The sequence below is a fragment of the Diabrotica virgifera genome, chromosome 7 (assembly GCF_917563875.1).
Source record: "Diabrotica virgifera virgifera chromosome 7, PGI_DIABVI_V3a".
Taxonomy (NCBI): Eukaryota; Metazoa; Arthropoda; class Insecta; order Coleoptera; family Chrysomelidae; genus Diabrotica; species Diabrotica virgifera.
In genome coordinates, this window is record NC_065449.1 from 221,263,878 (window position 1) to 221,286,003 (window position 22,126).

Sequence of the window (22,126 nt, forward strand, 5' to 3'; positions counted from 1 at the left end):
AGCAATATCGATCATTCATGAAAATTTTGACAAGAAATAAAAAATATGTTATCAATTAACCATTGCTGTTGTGCTTATTTTTATTTATCTAGGGAGTTGAACTTGTTACGATTTTCATACAAAATTGGTTATAACTTTGTAAATACCCTGTATAACATACTAAACCCTTTATATTTTTGTAATGGAGAAGTTAAGAAGATTGCGAATATAAAATAAAATACAGGTTGTTCCATTTAAAAAAACAAAACTCTGATCTGCCACTATGTTATCGAACATCCTGTATCATTATAACTAATTTTGTAATATGAAGTTCCAAGTTGGCTACAATTTTTGTTATTAACTTTTATCGCTATCCATTACTATAACGGATCCACGGAGCTTTACCCCACTAATCAATCACCCTGTATAATAGCAGTTAAATATTGCATTGTTAGCTAGTTCTAAGCTATTCTGAAAATTTCAGGTACCTAGGTAGCCTAGAACTATTTTTAAAATGGATTACAAAATTTGCGGAGACCGTGACAACAACCAAGACAAGTATATGTATAAAAACTGTTTAAATGAGAATAAAACTTCAAATAGTTACAGATTTGTCTTTATGTTGTACGATGTGCAACTGTACGTAACTAAAGGCACTCTGGATAGTAATCCATCCCATCATATGGTCTGAAATTGAATCGAATTGAAAATTTAAATGTTGCTTAGTTCCTTCAGTTTGCAAAGAGATGCAACTTGAACTTTGGATGGCGCTCCGTATAGATCGAAAAGTGGATTTTCAATATTCTACTTGATGGTAATTCGGTGCATTGTGTTCTATACACAAGAATGCACTCTCCTTGACTTAATGACAGCCAATAAAAAGACCATCCAAGTAGCTATGAGAATTAAAGAACTGATTTGAATACAGAAAGCAAGGAAATATCTTTACATTCAAAGTTATCTCGTAAACATCCTGGATGACCATATGATCTCACAGCATAGTACGGTAATGGCTCCGACTATGATTTAATTTATGATAATGCTAGGCTACATAATATATTATATCATAGAGTTACTTGAGAATTTTTACAGAAATTCCAAATTAAAGTTATGAAGTTACTAACGTTTTTTCTTGTGCGGAAAAGCTGCTAGATGTTCTGTTATACCAGGTTCTGAAGTCTTTCACCAGAATATTCTTCTTCTTGGACCGCGCTTTCCAAATATTTTTCCTTGTAGGATAACTTGTAGGAGAGTATATCTCGATTCATTTCACATAATATAATAATACTAATAATAGTTATTTATGATATAAGTGTTAAAAGTACACGTTTAAGGCACGCATGTGAAAGTTTGCAGAATGAGCGAAAGCGAGTTCTGCAATTCATATGAGTGCCTTAAAAATGTACTTTTTAACACGCATATCATACAATATTTTTTCTAAAAACGTAATTACAGGACAATATCTGCAAAAACTTTTACTTGAACTTGACTGACAATCCAATTTTATATTGTTTTGACATTACATCAAAATTGCATATACGGTCAATACGAACTGCAGTGCCTTAAAATTTTTTTAAAGCATTAGTGCCTTAAAGTAGAATTTTTAGCGCTCGTAATGAGTGCTAAAAATTGTATTTTTAACACGGTTGTGGAAAAAGGTCTTTATTAGAAATAAAAATAATAATATACATACAAAATAATGAGCGAAGTTTAACCTAGACTACTCTTACACTTAACTCACTCATTTGATGCAGAATTAAATTACGCAAATGTTTCAATTAAATGGCACTAAAATATATAAATATATAAAATAAATTTAAATACATAAGAACAATACATTTTTAAAAATTAGAAAAAAAGCATAAAGGAGAAAGAAAAGAAATTAACAGGCAAAAATATGGGCAAGAGAAGAGGAAAGAAGAAAGAAAGGACAGCAACTTATTACATGGACTGAAATTACAGATTACTGAATGGATGCAGCAGATTGTTTTATTAAACGTAATTATTGTGAGTTTATTAATAAAATTTTCACTTCGGTTTTAAACTTTTTGGAGTTTTTAATAGGTTTGTTCTAGCAAACAGTCAAACTAGTCAGAAACCGTCAGCAAACAGTTGGTCAGTAAGAGAACGTAATACAGTCACCAGTGCTATCCCCTCTACTCGCGATAGTCCACTATTCGTTGATGGTTTCAAACCGTTTGAAACTGATGCTAGAACAAACCTGATATTTTTAAATTTTTGTGGTAGACAATTGTAGGCCTTAATTGTTGTAAAGGTAAAAGATTTTTTAAACATGGAAGTTCGAAACCGAGGAAAGGCAAGTGTTTGAGGAAATCGAATGGTGCGTGGAAGTGTATGAAGCTGTTCTCTAAATATAATTTTATCTTTTTTGTAACTTGGTTTACCTGTTTAGATCACTTTTTGAGTAAAAACCAAATTTTACAGCTTGTATTTGTTAGTAACATTAAGTCAATTATGTAAGTTCTTTTAATTCAATGGATATTCTATCATATTTTCGAATGTCATGCACCAATCTCCAGCATGAATTTTGTATTTTTTGTAATCGTTTGAGATTATTAACCGTTAGACAAGAGCCATATTATATAAAATTTCAATACGAAAGATGCGATAACACTAAGGATTCACAGAGTGTTTTTCTCATTTTAAAGTTTAATATTTTTCTAGTTGAATAAAGCAGTTTTAAGTTTGAATAACATTTCTTTATAACTTGATTTACTTGTGGTTGGAAAGTCATTTTAGAGTCCAAATTAAGTCCAAGATATTTTGCTTCCAATTTAATTTCTAGGTTTTAATTATTAATAGAAAACGTAACGTTGTTTAATGTTGACAAGTTTATATCAGTACCAAAGAATATAGTTACACATTTCTTTGGATTTAAAGTTAAGTTGTGTTTAACAGACATGTCATAAACTTCATCCACGCACAACTGCAATTTTGAACATATTCGCGCATGTTATTTTTTTAAAGTGGAATATAAAGCCCGATATCATCAGCGTAGGCATGAAAGTTTGTCGAAATCTGGTTTAAAATATCAGTAGTGTATATTAGAAACAGTAAAGGGCCCAATATAGATCCCTGAGGAACTCCGGTAGGAACTAAACAAGAATTTGAACAACATTCATTATTTTTAACTATTTTACGACGGCCACAAAGATAAGATTTTATTAACAATAGTGCAATATATCCAAAGCTCTGTTGCTTTCGTGATTTGAAAGTCGTCAGTACATTTCAGTTCCTCTTAATTCTTCTTAGGACTTCCTCGTGTGTAACTCGGTCATTCCATGAGATATTAAATATTTTTCAGTAAAGCTACATGTCAAATGCAATCTTCTGCAGATATCCTCGTTCCAAAATTTAACACAACACATAAGAGAAAAGACCTAGCAACGCAGCATTTTTTATACAAAGAAAGAGGTTGTGGCTCTTGAAAAAAGCTCTCATCCGGTTGTATGTAAATCTAGCTCTTCCATTGGGTGCTGTTATTCCCTGGTTGTTGGTCCAATGTTCATTTATTATGGTGCCAAGGTAGTTATAGTACTTCACTTTGTCTACTGGGATTTGCCTAACGTAGAGTTGACCTTCAGTTATATTAGCAACGTAATCAAATACACATTGTTCTCAGATAATGGAACAATAGACAAGACATACGATACTATAATTCTTTCTTCTTCAAATGCAAATCCACTAATGGATATTAGCGATCACATTTTCCATTAACTCTCTGTTTTTGCCATGTGTATCAGAGATTGTATGTCGTTAATCCCTGTCCATTGCCTTATATATTTTTCGGAGACAGGACATTTTCTTGCGTCCTATTCCTCTCTTGCCTTCAATTTTACCCTGGATTATAAGTTAAAGGAGCTGGTATTTTTTGTTTCGCATGATGTGACCCAAATACGTCGTTTTTATTTTCTTGATGTTTTCGAAAAGCTGGCGTTCTTGGGTGATTCTTTTAAGGACATCTACATTTGTGACTTTCGCCGTCCATGGTATCTTTAGGATACGGTGATAAAGTCACATTTCGAAGGCTTCTAATCTGTTTATATCCCTCGTTTTGAGTGTCCAGCCCTCTATGCCATATAGCAGTACCGACCACACGTAGCATTTAGTAAACGTTAGTCTCAGTGTAAGTTCGAACTCTGAACAGGTCAGTACCTTCCTGAATTTTACGAAAGCTTGTCGAGCTTGCTCAATTAGCCCAGTAAATGAACGGGAAATTCGGCGATACCGTGTAATTTTCAGGGGAAACTCCGAATTGCATGAAAATTTCGATTTAGGTTCTACTTACCCTCCACTTCAAAGTTGAAATTATGCCGTTGGTTGCTTTTACTTTTGGGGTGACAGGCACCCATTTTCGGAGGTGAAAAAACATACGTTCAAGATAAGACCGGAAATGGATAAATTGACTGATTTTAAGCAACTTTTGTTCTTTAGAGTTTTTTACGTAAGTCAATACTTTTCGAGTTATTTGCCATTGAAAATGTTGATTTTTTGACAAAAAAACTACGTTTTCAGACGGTTTTCCGCAAATAACTCAAAAAGTAAATATTTTATCGAAAAAAATATCCTTATCAAAAGTGTATCTTATGAAAAACCCAAAAAAATGATGTTTCAGTAAAGTCTATCAATCAAACAAAAACAAAGTTGTAGCTGATGAAAAATACGTTCTTATTCGTCTAATTCCAAATCGAATATCACAGAAAAAATAAGCACTTTTCGGGAAAAACCCATTTAAACTTTTTTAAAGTGTTTACAAAAAGCTTTGTCTTCATTTTTAACAAAGGTTTTAGCATTAAAATAAGCGAGTTACGCTCAAAATAAAGTTAGTTCTCTTTTTTTTTTGTAAAAAGCATATTTATAATAGCAAAACCTACTAAAAATACTTTTTAAGTTATTTTAAAAAAGTGAAATTTCTCAAAAATTTTTTGAAAATTTTTTTTACTATAATACCAAATGTTTTCAAAAATAAGCACTTCAAACCAAGCAAACTTACAGATCATATAAACAATACACATAGAGTTAGAATATATGGTAAAGCCAAACGATTAATTTTATTTAGGGTGCTAAGGGGCCAAAGTGCTATTTCATAATGGGGCCAACTTTTTTCAGTGTAACTCGTTTATTTTTGATGCTGTAAACTTTTGTGAAAAACAAATAATAAGTTGTTCTCTTGATACTTTAAAAACATTAATAAAGTTTTCCCGAAAAACGCTTCTTTCTTCGGTGATTTCGCGTTGAATTATTCGATTTGGAATTAGACGAATAAGAACGTATTTTTCATGACTTCTACTTAATTTATAGACTTTACTGGTAAACCATTTTTTTAAATTTTTTTTTATAGTCTACACTTTTGCTAAAAATAATTTTTTCGATAAAACATAATATACTTTTTGAGTTATTTGGGAAAATCGGTCTAAAAACGTAGTATTTTTGTCGAAAAATCAACATTTTAAATCGCGAATAACTCGAAAAATATTGACTTACGTAAAAAACTTTATAGAACAAAAGGTGCTTAAAATAAGTCAATTTATCCATTTCCGGCCGAGAAGGGGTAAATGTCACCCCCCAAGTAAAAGCTACCAACGGCACAAATTCAACTTTGAAGTGGAGGGTAAGTAGAACCTAAATCCAAATTTTCATGCAATTCGGAGATGCCCCTAGAAATTACACTCCAAAACGGTCATTTATTGGGCTAAATGTGTCATTTTACTACTTCCCTGTCCGATGCCCAGTCTTCAAAAAGCCACGTTCCTAGGTATTTAAATTTGCTCACTCTTTCAATGGACTTAGTATTCAGTGTTATGGTGGAGTTTTTAAATGCATTTAAGTTTCTGGAGATGATAATGAATTTGGTCTTTTTGGTATTAATCTCTAATCCCATTCGCTTACTGTATTCTCCGATTATAGTGACAAGTTGTTAAAGATCTGCTATGTTGTCACAAATTAAGACAGCATCATCAGCATATCGTATGTTGTTGATCAGTACTCCATTCACTTTGATTCCCATCTCTGCATCTTCCAAAGACTCTTGAAATATAGCTTCCGAATAAATGTTAAATAAAAGAGGGGAAAACACACATCCCTGCCGAACACTTCTTCTTATACGTATGGGTTTGGATATAGAATTGCCTATTTTTAATTGTGCTGCCTGATACCCGTACAAGTTTTCAATGCATCTTATGTCTTTTTGGTCTATATCAAGCTTTTTGAGGATCTGCATTAACTTGTGATGTACACGATCAAACGCTTTCTCGTAATCTAAAAAGCACAGGAATACGTCCTTCCTCTGATCGTAACAATTTTGGACCAACACCTGTGTTGCTACTATTGCTTCTCTTGTTCATAAACTTAGCCTAAGCCCAAACTGAGAATCACTGATGTCCCATTCACATTTTTTGTATAATTTTGATGTAGTATCTTTAAGAACATTTTTAAAGTGTGACTGATTGGGGTAATGAGTCTGTGATCCTCACATCTTTTTGGATAGACCTTTTTGGGTAGGGGAGTAAATGTAGAGAGCAAACACTGTTGAGGATAGCAACCAGTTTCATAAATAAAATTAAATATTTTATGTAGTGCTAAAATTCCTCTTTCATCCAGTAGTTTAAGTATTTCTGAAGGGATTTCATCTGGTCTAGGTGCCTTATTGTTTTTTGAATATAATATTGCCTTTTCTATTTCCTCTTTAGTGATTGAAGGACCAGTCAGCTGGTCGTCTGTATAAACTTCACTCATGGGTCTTTGGTCATGAAAGAGCTCCTGGATATAGTTTTTCCATATATGAATTTTCTCTTTTTCACCTAGCACTATCTGGTTAGCCTGATTAACTATGGTAGTTGGCTTTCATTTTTTGTATATTCCAGCAGTCTCCTTAAGCTTTTTATGTAAATTCCGGTAGTTGTGCTGTCGTTGTAAATGTTCTAGATCGATACATTGTTGCTTAAGCCATTCATTTTTTGGTATTCGTATCTTTGCTTTTATTTGCCTGGTAATGTTTTTACACATATTGCTGCCATCTGGGTCATTCTGGTGTCGTCGTCGTTCATCCATTAGTAATAGTATTTCTTCTGTCATCCATGTTTGCTTCTTGTTCTTTGGTTTGTACCCCAAGTTGTTTTTCATGATATCTGTTATAGCACTTGTATACTAGAACAGATACGAGAATAAAATCTTAAAAAGGAAACATATGAAGGAACTTTGTAATTAAAATGATTTTTTTAGTTTGATGGCTTTGGTAAAGACCAACTAGCTAGAATTAAAATGATTAGAGTGATTGAATCACAAGAAGGACTGAGGCTGGCCATGTTATAACTTTATTCTTGTTCTTATTCTTCTGTTTCTTCATTTAGTGCCCTATAGGGATATTGAACGTCGACGTTATATTGGCTATATCAATTTTGTTTGAGGCATCTTGAAATAAATCAGAGGATGTTTTAAAATACCACTCTAAGAAATTACGGATCTAGCCGGAGATTTTGATTGTATTATGATATAAAGAACGTTATACTTTAATAGTAGAATAACCTAACAAAAATATATAACTATTTCAAACATTTTTTAAAAATGACCGATCAATCTATTTATTATCAATAATATCAACGATCACCTTGTATAAGTCTGTATGGTTATAATCTTTATTAAATGATAATTATTAATGCCTCGCCATGGATTCGCAATAAACCCCATTTTTGTATTTTATCATAAAGTGCAGTTAATGTGAGAATTATACGCTAGTTGAAAACAACGTGAGAATTGGTTCACAGAGAGACACTGCTCTTCTAGTTAGCGCTGTTAATTGGTGCTAGTTTTATCGACTTAAAAGACTTTAGGAATTTATAGAAGCAGAACTGGATGGAGTTCTTCACTACAAATAAGGATATTGGTTAAAAGTGTTTATACATATTTGTTTAATCCATCTTTAGTATTAATATAAAGTGTATGGATTGTTTGTTTATATAAGGGTACACATATGGGTTGGTAAATAACACTTTATTTAACAATTTGAAACCATTTTTGGTTTGTTTCAACCTTTTCTAGATATTTGTTTTGTTTCCCTTATATTCTTGTATAAGTACTTGGGATATGCTGTTTTTTGAAGATATTCTTCTTTAGCGGCGAATCGATTGATGCGCGCATGGGCACACCGACAGTATGGTATTAGTTGTTATACGGGCTCTGATTGGGTGTTGAAATTTTGAAATGATCTGTCAATAATTGTTTAATATGGAGGTTATCGGTAAACAAAAATATTGTATAATATTAGTTTTTATTGATGTGTAGAAATATGATGATAGAAATAAAATCAAATTTATAATTATAGTGACTTTTTAAATAGTTTTGAAAAGCCGCAAGTAAGTAATTCTAAATGTTTCAGTTGGAAATACCTAATAGTTTCAATACCTATCTATTTGGAAAATGTAAACAAAATAATGTAGTTACCTATTAGTAGGCAATGCTTTAATTTACATAATCTGATTACGAACAAACTTTCTACAAATCTTCATCTCATATATCGTTTTCTTACTCTATATTTTGTTGTATTTTATTTCGACAAAAATCAAACCAATAATTTTATTAAATTCATAGAAATTTATGGTGTAAATGTTTAGTTTGTGTATATTCCCACATGACGTATACGAGAGTTTGGTGTAGTTTGAAATGGCGTCAACTTTCGTACGGCGCGGTAGACCTGAAGTGGGTTCAAGCCCCAAGCAAGTTATTAATTTTTATTTTTTTTATAGATTTTATGATTGTAAGTATATTATTATATAATTTTTGAAGATATTCTTTTTTTTGAAAGTGGTAGATAAGAAAGTTAGTTTGATTTTTAAATAAAATAAGTATAAATAACCTTTTAAGTATATTTACTTCGTTTAAATTACCTATTATACAGGGTGGTTCATCTTATTCGCCTCGGTCTCTGTACGGAAAACCACTTGATATTTTAAAAAATTTTCTTCACAGAAATATACAGGGCCTTTAATACTACAACCTAAAAATAATGTGAATTATACAGGGTGTTCCAAAAAAGAGTGGTATATCAAAGTTATATTTTTTCTTATGGAATGCCCTATATCTGATGACATTATTGAATTGACCATAAAAAATAAGCTATACTTTCATAAGGCTTCCCTATACCTAAATACAGGGTGTTTTGATTTATTTCGATTTTTATAGAAATGTAAGGTTTTAGAAAAAAATAAATATCTACGAATCTAAGAAGCAGTAACAAATCCTTTCTTGGATCTTAATAATAGACTATTTAGCATACTTAAACAGATGCTTATTGCAACAAAATTTTTTACAGGGTGGTCAAAATATGAGATTGTTCTATTAACAAATTCAAGCTGTAATAACTTATTTATTTTAAATGGAACACCCTGTATCTTACTAGTCTATCGCGTAGAAAATTTACTTAGCTTTCAATTTGTATTAGGGTTTCCTATACCTATCTTTTTACAGGGTGGTCAAAATATTAGATTGTTCTATTAACAAATTCAAGCTGTAATAACTTACTTATTTTAAATGGAACACCCTGTATCTTACTAGTCTATCGAGTAGAAAATTTACTTAGCTTTCAATTCTTATTAGGGTTTCCTATACCTATCTAGCTTCATTTTTTAAATATTTAAAGATTTCCTAATTTGTAAGCTTTAAAAATTAGAATTAAGTACCTATGTCGTGGTTATGTACAACACATCACCAACACCGGCAATATACTTAGATATCTTAGGCAAGATAGTTTCATTAATAAAATTCACATTTTTATCATTTAATCACACAGAGTGTTCTTATTTTAAATGACATACTCGATATTCTATTCTTTATAATGGAATATATTTAAAATCTCTTCAATTCCATGTAACATTCTCAATACACATGTTATTCTGTAAATATAAATTCCCATGTTATTCTGTAAATACCCATTTTTACATATTTTTGTACAATAATCTCGTTTTCGTCAAAGTAGCCATTGCATTTAATTGTTTGTAATTGCGATTTAAAGATTCAAACAAAAAGTTGCGTTCTTAAATTTACTTAATAACCGTTGGGTTAAGATATGGAAAATACTTATACGGAATGAAATATAATTTAAATATCTTCCAGAATACGGCATCTAATATAGGGTATACAGTTTAAAATAAACATATTTTTCAATTTCAAATGTAGGCCAAAATCAACTAAAATAATACAACACTATGTGTGATTACATGATAACAATGAACATTTTATTATTAATGACAGTATCTTGTCTAAGTATATTGCCGGTGTTGGTCGTGTGTTGTAGATAAACACGAAATAGGTACTTATGTAATTCTAATTTTTAAAGCTTACAAATTAGGAAATCTTTAAATATTTAAAAAATGAAGGGAGATAGGTATAGGAAACCCTAATAAGAATTGAAAGCTAAGTAAACTTTCTACTCGATAGACTAGTAAGCTACAGGGTGTTCCATTTAAAATAAGTAAGTTATTACAGCTTGAATTTGTTAATAGAACAATCTAATAAATTGACCACCCTGTAAAAAGATAGGTATAGGAAACCCTAATACAAATTGAAAGCTAAGCAAATTTTCTACGCGATAGACTAGTAAGATACAGGGTGTTCCATTTAAAATAAGTAAGTTATTACAGCTTGAATTTGTTAATAGAACAATCTCATATTTTGACCACCCTGTAAGAAATTTTGTTGCAATAAGCATCTGCTTAAGTATGCTAAATAGTCTATTACTAAGATCCAAGAAATAGTTTGTTACTGCTTCTTAGATTCGTAGATATTTATTTTTTTCTAAAACCTTACATTTTTATAAAAATCGAAATAAATCAAAACACCCTGTATTTAGGTATAGGGAACCCTTATGAAAGTATAGCTTATTTTTTAAGGTCAATTCAATAATGTCATTAGATATAGGGCATTCCATAAGAAAAAATATAACTTTGATATACCACTCTTTTTTGGAACACCCTGTATAATTCACATTATTTTTAGGTTGTAGTATTAAAGGCCCTGTATATTTCTGTGAAGAAATTTTTTTAAAATATCAAGTGGTTTTCCGTACAGAGACCGAGGCGAATAAGATGAACCACCCTGTATAATAGAAGAATATCTTCTTACGTGCGCACAATGTACACACACATTCTTTTTTTAATTACTGTAGTTTCACAGGTCTATTTTAGTTATCTCCAAGGTGTCACACGGGGTGTTGGTATGATTTTAATTAATCCTCTACCAAACTGTGAGAAAAATGTTAATTAATTCCTTTTCTCTGGCTTAATATAACCACATACTTTAGGACCAAGGCAATGTCCAGAAACCGATATTTTCCTTAAATATCAAGAGCGGACTTCACAGCGCAGTTTATGTTTTATATTAGTTATGTATTGCGAAAATACTTAGCCCTTAGACAAGGAGAGAGGAAGTGCAATGGAATTGAACTACCGATAGGAGACACAATACTCCACAAGCTGCACTATGAAGATGACCAAATTGTAATTGCACAGGACAAGGAAGATCTTGAATATATGGCAGGTAAACTAATAGAAGAATATACAAAAATAAGATCCGGAAGTGAATACCAAGAAAACACAAATATCTATGCGCAGGAAGGCAAGAAACGGAGAACCTGAACCTGTAACAGAGGACAATAATAATATAGGACGGCAATAATAAGTGGACAAAAACGGACATAAAGAATCTTCAGCGAAAAGTAAGAACACACCTCAGAAAGGCACAAAAACACCATCCTAAAAGTGCAGTAGAAAGAACGACATTACTACGGAATCTAGGAGGAAGAGGACTTATGGATATAGGTGAGCAATTAGATAAGCAAATTGCTAATTTAAGAACTTATTTTCAGATGCAAGCTGAGACAACTACTGTACATCGCGCTATCTGCGCAGTAGATGACACAACACCGATCAAACTGAGGGAACCAGAAATGCTCATAAACCACATCACTAAAGACGAAAAAATGCGAACCTGGATGGGTAAACCTCTGCACGGGCGATATCCTAATGAGGTCGGCCAAGACTATGTCAACAATACAGCGTCGAACTATTGGTTGACATCAGGATAGATGTTAACTGAAACGGAGGGTTCATACTGACCATTCAGGATCAGGTTATACCGACCAGAAATTACCTGAAATATATCGTCAAACACCCTCAGGTTCAAAACGACAGATGCCGATATGGATGTCAAGCCCAAGAAACTATCCAACATATTACAGGGGGCTGCCAGGCATTTGCTGCAACTGAATACAAGGAACGGCATCTCCAAACGGACCATCTCCCATATTATCAATACGTCCCTGAGATTATGCATGAGGATGGCAACTACAAGCTGTACTAGGACCGCACTGTGCTTACAGACCAAACGGTGGCACATAATAGACCAGATCACGTATTAGTTAATAAATGAACCAGACAAACAACACTAATTGATGTGGCGATACCTAACAACAATAATCTACGTAGTAAATTTACTGAAAAAATCGCCAAGTACAGAGATCTGGAAATTCAAATACGAAAACAATGGAGAATGCAAAGTTCCCAGACGATACCTACTGTTATGTCTACTACTGGAGTTATTCCGAAGAACCTCCTCGAAAGCATAAAAAGGATGGGTCTAAATGAACATCTTTACAAGACCATGCAGAAAGCTGTACTACTCGCAACGACCAGATGTGCATGAAAATTTTTGGGAGATACACCTGCATACCAAGTCACCTAGGGCTCGATAACACGAAAAGAGTCCCACCAGAGCTCAATCGTTTTGATACCGTAGGTATCTGGGATGCGTCAATTTTCCTCTTAGAGGGAGTGTGAGCCGTATGGCTAAATCTGGAAATAGGACGAAACAGAAAAGGAAAGTATAGGGAAAACAGGTGATAGGAGCCCTGAATTCGGTACTGGGCAAAAAAATATAAGAACAGAAATTAAATACGAATTTACCGAATTTAAATACAGTAATAAAACCAGTGTTAACCTATGGAGCTGAAGTCTGGCAATTAATCATAAGGTGTAAAGATAGATTACTGAAACTGAGATGGATTTAAGGTCAGCAAGAAGATCTAGACTGGAACACATAAGAAATGACGACATTAGGCAACAAATGGAAATAGAAAGAACGGTCACGGACATAAAAAAACAACATCTAGTATGGTACGAACACGTAAGACGAATGTAAGAAAGAAGAATCCTAAAAAAAGTGTTAAAATGGACACCCATAGAACAACGAAAACAACGAAGACCAATTACATGGATAAAGGGCATCTCCAAGGTGATGTTGGAAAGAAATCTAAGAAAGGAAGACTGTCACAATAGAAAGGAGGGCGATTAGGAACGGAAAGGCGGAGAACGCTTTAAAAACGGTTTAATAATATATTGCACGAGAATAATTTTGTTATGTCATATATAAAAAGTGAAAGTATGTATAGTTCATATAACTAGCTACAATCTGTAAAAGTTTCAAGTTTCTTAATTGTAAAAAACAAGAGATTTTAATCATTTTCCATTAAAATGGTTTTTTTATTTAGACAATTAATAAACATAAACAATTTTTTTATCGAATATTGGTGTATTGTTTCCGCGAATGCATATATCTGCAAATAGTTATTTGCATTGAGCAAAAAGTAGTCAAATTAACGTCCAAAGATTTGACCCAAACGATTAAACTAAAGAAAAGCGTTTAATTAATACGCCAAAACGAATGCGTTAATGTTAATTGTAGCACAAAACCTCTCTACCGGTGGTTTTTCTAAGACTACGATAAAAACAGGAATTTTTTTAATTCGAGGTTTGGTTAAACGATGGCTTAGTGTGAAAACCTCGTATCTCATTGTAAAGAAAATTTTACATGAGTGACTTTAAACTGAATCTCTGCATACTCTAACCCAAAATATATATGAAAAATGTATGTGTAATGATATAAACATACTCAGAATCAAAAGTATGTAAACATAGTTTTTTGTTTTAAGTTATAGTATGCAGAAATTATGTTTAAAGTCTCTCCTGTAAAATTTTCTGTGAAATAAGATACGAGGTTTTCACACAAAGCTATCGTTTTGTTTCGTATCATATTGAAATTTGACACGAATAATAGGGGAGCAAAGTATGCTAAATTTGCAGTCACTCGAGCGTTATGGGGACCTATTGGGTTGTGATTATTAGGTCCTAAATCCAAAAAAAGTTAAGTAAAATTTTCCATTTTAGTGGGAACTTTCCACTTTTTAATTTAATTTTCCATTTCCAACAATTTCAAAGAATCCAAATCTGCAATAAAATGGGGCTTCCACTTAAGATTTTAAAATAACTTCTAACCCCACCTCTGTGGGAGGTCATGTTTGATACCATTCGATAGATTTTTCAAAAACATAATGAAATTGTATTTTGCAGTTTTTCGATCTGATGTTTATTTTGCAAAATATCGCGGGATTGAATTTAAAATTTTAAATTTACCCCCCCCCCCTCCCCATGTTTGGTACCATTCAATCGATTTTTAAAAAATATTGAAGACGTATTTTTTAGTTTCTCGATCTGACGTTCATTTCGCGAAATATTCGCTTTTTTTTGTGAAACTTTTTGATTCACGCATTTCCTTACGCCCCGCTCAAATCGTCAGATTTTTGAAATATACATTTTTTTGCATGTACACTTCCCGTCATAAAAAACTGGTACTTTTTTTCCCAATGTAAACCTGTGTTCAGACTGGAGACAATACTTCGTGAATTACTTCGTTGTTGCCATAACAGATAACGGAATTGCACTAAATCTAAATACTTGAAAAATTACGTTTAAAATGTATAAAGGTTTTAGATAGGTATTATTTTTATCACTACCAATTGACCATCATTGAAGAAACCTGGGAAAGCTTGGACGAAGATGAAAATTTATAACTAAATTTATTCCTCAGTGCCCAGAAGGTTACAAGAAGTGATTAATAATAATGGAGTTATGACAAAATATTAATATTTCAGCAGATTCGAATTGTAATACATATATTTAAATTTCACACTTGTTCACTGTAAAATTTATTCATATTTTATTAATTTCAAATCAATTTTTTTATTTTTCCCGTGTGTTTATTTTAGTATCCCACAACTCAAGAGAGTTTTGTATTTACAGTACAATTTACGAGAATCCAATCAAGCTTCTCGATTTTAATTTAAAGTTTTGTCTAGATTTATAACTATCATTATTTTTAATTGATATATTTATATAAATTATAATAAAACACGAATCAATGTATGGGTACTTAATTGAGATGACTGGCAACGTTGCCCTAGAAATTAGAATGACACATTTGACAAGTTCAACTTATACAACTTGAAAAAAGCGATTTTCGGTTATAAGAGCTGTACCAGTTCTTTTTTTTTTGATGCGAAGTGTAGGTACCTAACTTACCTTAATAGTCCAGAAAGCCACTACGCATCCGCTAGGAAAAATATTCTAATTCGGATTTTTTGCACAATCTTACTCAAAAAGGACTCCTTTTAACAAATTTGCATGTTGCCAGGACCAAAAGGTGGTAAAAAATTTTTTAAACGTTTTTTTTTTGTTTTTTTCCTAAAATTATTTTTTTGCATGAAAAAAAGTTTTTTTTAGGTTTTTTTGGATCATTCCAAACAGAAAAGGTCTTTAGTGATTTTTCTCTAAAAATGATAGTTTTTGACATATAAGCGATTAAAAATTGAAAAATTGCGAAATCGGCCATTTTTAACCCTCAAAAACTATGTGAAAAACTGAAAATTTGAATGTTGCCAAGGTAGGTAGATTTTCTTTAAATATCTATTGATGAAATCCCGAAGAGTTTTTTGCAATACAATATTCAAAACTCCTTTGTTTTTTAATTGCTAATCAAGCGTGCGCGACACTATTTTCCACCGACAGTATGGTGCAAATGAAAGGAATAAATTCGTTAATTCGTAAACTGGCGACTTTAAGGAAAAATCCCGAAACCGGTCGATTTTTATTTTTAAGTTATGATATTGTGGCATATATGGTATACTAGTGACGTCATCCGTCTGGGCGTGATGACGTAATCGATGATTTTTTTAAATGAGAATAGGGGTCGTGTGGTAGCTCATTTGAAAGGTTCTTCAATTCTCTATTCAGTAATGTAAACATTTACATAATTATTTATACAGGGTGTCCTTCTACTTCTTTTTTTGTCAAATAATTTAATTTAATAAAAATTTTTTGGACACCCTATATAAATAATTATGTAAATGTTTATATTACTGAATAGAGAATTGAAGAACCTTTCAAATGAGCTAGCACAGGACCCCTATTCTCATTTAAAAAAATCATCGATTACGTCATCACGTCCAGATGGATGACGTCACTAGTATACCATATACGCCACAATATCATAACTTAAAAATAAAAATCGACCTGTTTCGGGATTTTTCCTTAAAGTCGCCATTTTACGAATTAACGAATTTATTCCTTTCATTTGCACCATACTGTCGGTGGAAAATAGTGTCGCGCACGCTTGATTAGCAATTAAAAAACAAAGGAGGTTTGAATATTGTATTGCAAAAATTTCTTCGGGATTTCATCAATAGATGTTTAAAGAATATCTATCTACCTTGGCAACATTCAAATTTTCAGTTTTTCACATAGTTTTTGAGGGTTAAAAATGGCCGATTTCGCAATTTTTCAATTTTTAATCGCTTATATGTCAAAAACTATCATTTTTAGAGAAAAGTCACTAAAGACCTTTTCTGTTTGGAATGATCCAAAAAACCTAAAAAAACTTTTTTCCACGCAAAAAATAATAATTTTAGGAAAAAACAAAAAAAAAACGTTTAAAAAATTTTTGACCACCTTTTGGTCCTGGCAACATGCAAATTTGTTAAAAGGAGTCCTTTTTGAGTAAGATTGTGCAAAAAATCCGAATTAGAATATATTTCCTAGCGGATGCGTAGTGGCTTTCTGGACTATAACTTAATCTGACTATTTCACTCATCTTAAAATTTTCACATAATCTGACCAATCACAAACCAAAGACAGCTTGTGTTATCGCGAAAACACCAACTGTCTTTCAATTCTGATTGGTCTATCAGCTTCGTGTTTTCAACGACGTAACCATGGATACCGATCGCAAAGCAAAGTTTGACGTTTGCCAAAAAAATTATTGTAGCTGTATACGTCAAAATGAGTCGTTTCGGTGGTACTTCAAACGAAGTTATAAACCAAAACATTGAAGAAAATATACCGAGTAACACAAGAAAATCTAAATCTTATATATAGAGACAATTTATGATGTTCTGTGTGGATCGCAACTACAAATTAGACGCAGAAAATAACAACGAAAGACTAGCATTCATTCTAAAAGACTGGGCCTTCAACTATTTATTGTTATAGGTAAAAAATAATTATAACAAATTATTTATAGTTATAATAAATATTTCATGATTATGACTAATTGTGAATTATTCAAAAAATGGGTAGATTTGGGTTACCTAGATCAAATGTATTATTATTAAATTCCTTCCTCTCATTCTACTGAATTTTTGACCTATCACTTTGTTCGTGAAATAGTCTAATAAAATACCACTCGTGATTTAATTTATCTTATAAGTCTGTCTTTTATTTCTAAACTCAACTGAGTTGCTTAAAGAAAACACCACTCGTCCTACGGACTCGTGGTGTTTTCAAGCAACTCAGTTTCGTTTAGACGTAAATCGACAGACTTATCGCGAAAATTGAATCACTAGTGGTATTACTATTGACAATTTCGAGTATTTTTAAGGATAGATTTGTTTTCGGGCCCCCCATAACGAACTTCCCTGTGTTAAGAGCCAATATATGGCAGAGGTACATCTGCAGGGTGCCAGGTTTCTCCCCATATGATATTCTAACGCACTCAAGTAACTTCAAAAATCCCCGCTTGGGCTCTCCTACCATAAGCGCCGATTTTTATATAAACAAATATGAGCGTTCAAAATTTGAAACTTCATTGTTTATCTATGAAGCATAACGTAAACAATTAACGTAAAAAGTGGAAATTATGTATAGTTCATATCATTAGCTACAAAAGGTAAAAGTTTCAAGTTTCTACATTGTAAAACACAAGAGAATTTAAGCATTTTCCATCAAAATCGTTTTTTTTTATTTAAACAATTAATAAACATAAAAAAAAATTTTTTTATTGACTATTCGTGTATTGTTCCCGCGAATACATATGTCTGCAAATTTTCATTCATTTGCATTGAAGAAAAGGCAGTCAAATTAACGTCTAAAAATTTGATACAAACTATTGCACTAAATAAAAGCGTTTAATAAAAAAAATTAAATATATTCCCGAAATTTCAAGAAAATATATCATTATCATAATCATAAATATGTAAATGTGTTGAAAATTAAAAAAATATAAACAAAGCCTAATTTTGTTTTGTAGTTCACTTTCTCTTACACTAACTTTTTTAATTTTTAACTAAATGCATCATAGATAATCATCTTTATATTTTTTTAAACTAGGAGTAAAGGTAAAGAAGTTTAATATTTACCTGTTCTCGAACAACATTAATTTTTATGTACCTTAACTTAATTATTAAAAAGTACATAACGTTTACCTAGTCCCTTTCTCCGATACTTATGCTGAATAAGCCTTTTATCTGTAATTTTACTGGCTTTCCGAAAATTCTAGGCTTCCTACATCACCATAAAATATTAAATTGGTTAACGAGTCTTTAAAAAACATAACTGAATTACCTGGCAAACGGGCTTTCCGTTACATTCATATTTAATGAAAATACATACATATTCACTTTAATATCCCATTTATGAGCAGATATTCTAGTTAGCTTTCATCTCGAATAGGAGGAGGCTTTAGTAAGTTTTAAGCTCTCCTTAAACTAAGTGCTGCTTTCAGAAAACCCTCTATATCATTTTAGAAGCCAATGGTGCGGTGGTGATCAAATTTTGTGTCACAATAATAATTAGGAACATTGGGTTAGGTTATTTCAAAACAGGACCGTATTTAATTAAAGAACATTTTATCTAATTTAATCTGGTAAATACACTCTACAGAACTCCAGAGAATAAAGGGATTTTCATACTAACTTCCGGGGAAATCTATAGGTAGATTTCAGAGAATTTAATTGGTTTTCCGTTCGTATGAATTAATTCTCATTATTGATATGCTTAATAATTTACGATATATAGGTAAACACTAACAAGAAAAAGGATTTATTTTGTGTTCTGATATATGCTTGTTAAAAATTCTACCAGTTTGACTGATGTAAGTCTGTAGGCAGTCACCACATAACAGTTTGTAGACAGCACTGTTTACTTTTGGATTTTTCTTTCGGCTCTTGTTCGTAATAGGTTGACTACCGTGAGTACCAAATATGGTACACAGGTAACTTGCCATTTAGGTATGCTGCAGGTCTTCTAGAGCGTGTTGACCAATGAGGCCGCGACGATTTTTATTTATTACTTCAATGTTGGCTTTTGTACCAATCTTTTGGGGGTTAATTATTACCTACCTTTTTAAGTATTTCACACCTTTTTTAACATGAGTACCTAAGATGGCACAGCCATGAGCACCACCTCTGGCACACTCGATAAAAGACAAAATCCCAATATTATGTCCTAGCTGTGGCATATGCTCTTCTATGTGCCTTCTATGGTAAATATGACGCAGGGAAGAGGAAGCAAAATTGAATGACAGGTTATCGTAGAGTATAATTCGGGAAAATCCTTCATATTATGTGTATCGGATCAAACGATTTCTTATAATTCTTTTTCAAGAAGGTCATTTTCATTTATGTTAACTTGTTGGCTTATGATCATTTATGTTAACTTGTTGACTTTTGTGTACCAGTTAGCGTTACGGTAATATACAGTGATGAGCGCGATAATAACCGGAAAAATAGCGCAAAAGATGGAAAATATATTCAATTGTGAGAGTGCGATATGTATTCAATAGCGATAGTAACATATTAATTGATATTAGTGTTGCCCAAAATCGGTCTTGGTCTTGCAGTCTTGGTCTTCTTCTTGCGTTTTAGCAAGACCAAGACCAAGACCAAGACCGCCTTATTTTAGCAAGACCAAGACCAAGACTGACCGTGCAAGACTTGAGCAAGAACAAGACTAAGCCTGCGAGACTCTTGCGTCTTGCAGTTAGGATTGAGTGTTGTTTTATGGAATAATACAGGGTGTAACAAAAATACAGGTCATAAATTTAATCACATATTCTGGGACCAAAAATAGTTCCACTGAACCTAACTTACCTTAGTACAAATGTGCACATAAAAAAAGTTACAGCCCAAAGAAGCAAGAAAGTTTTAAAAACACTGTGTTTAACTAATGGTATCGCAGTAATAGTTTAATTGGAACGTACACAACCATTTGGGAGGTTTAAAGGAACAAAACCCCCATAAAATCTCTAAGTAAACATATTAGAAAAGAAGCCGCAACTCGATAAAAACTGCCTTGTCGAAAAAATACTAAGAACCAAAAAAGTTTTAAAAATATTGAATTTAACTAATAGTATCACAATAATAATTTAATTGGAACGTACACAAAAGTTTGAGTGGGTTTAAGGGAACAAAACCCCCATAACATTTTTATGGGGTGCACAAATTTCACTATAATTTTTCTTTAAGATATTCCTCCCATAAAAATGCCCCATGTCCATTTTCAATAAAAAATCTCTAATAGTTTTCGATATATTGGAAAAAATCGATTTTTATTTTGTAACTTCAAAGGGCTGTAACTTTTTTTATGTGCATATTTGTACTAAGGTACTAAGGTCGAACTATTTTTGGTCCCAGAATAGGTGATTTAATTTATGACCTGTATTTTTGTTACACCCTGTATATTAGTTCGGGTATATGTTTAGAGACTATGAGATACAAAAAATATGTAACAAAAATTTGGAGAATTGGATTTATCCGCATTATGAACAATACGATATACATACATACCGAATTAAAATATTCATATAAGAACACTCTTATTTATTGGATACGTACTCAGAGGTCATAATAAATTATTATACAATGTAAAAATAAAATATTTCATTCTTTCCTAATATCAGACGACGCCTTCGCTCCGAAATTAATTACAATTGAGTATTGTCTAAATTTTGAGAATAGGTAACCTTTCATAAAATAATCTTCTTGTGTTGTGTTACGCCGACACGACAGTATAATAATATCGCATTGAAACTTTTAAAGAAGTATGTCGCCTAACATAGGTAATAAAAATATAATACGAATAGCATATCCAGTGTTACGGTTACGGACAACCACTCAATTGTTTTTCCTTATCCATATCGTAAAGACTAAACGTCCTACTTATAAACTGTTTGCCGGGTGTGCAATTAGATGTTAGATCAATCGGCCAAACAAAATTTTTTGCTGAAAAAGCACTAGATAAGATAATGCTTGGCTACCCTGTACAGTCCATTCACGCACGGTAAAATGTTATAAAACCTTAAAATTTCAAACAAAGAGATATTATTATATAAAAAGAGATATTGGCCGATGTGTGATTTTGCCCTGGGGATGAGTTTCACCCCTTCTTGGGGGGTTAAAAAACAAAGGTTCAAAATAAGTCAAGGTTGAATAAGCTGACTAATTCTAAGCAACTTTTGTTCTATTTTATTCATATACAAATAAATCAAGTCAATACTTTTCGAGCTATTTGCGACTGAATATGTTCATTTTTCAACAAAGAAAAAACACGTTTTTCGACGGTTTTTGCGCAAATTACTCAAAAAGTAAGTATTCTATTGAAAAAAATTTTCTAAGCAAAAATATATCTTATAAAAAATTGAAATAAAATGATGTATTTAATGGTAGGGGAGCCCAAGCGGAGATTTTTTCAGATACTGGAGCACGTCAGATTATCACATGGGGAGAAACCTTGTACCCTGTAAATGTACCTCTACCATATATTGGCTTTTAGTACAGGGGAATTCGCTAAGGGAGACCCGAAAAAGATATATATCCTTAGAAAAACTCAAAATCGTCAGATTAAGATAAGGTAAGTTAAGTATGTACATGCAAAACAGTGTATTTAAAAAATCTGACGATTTGTGCGGGGCGTAAGGAAATGATCGAGTCACAAAGTTTGACAAAAAAGCGAATATTTTGCGAAATGAATGT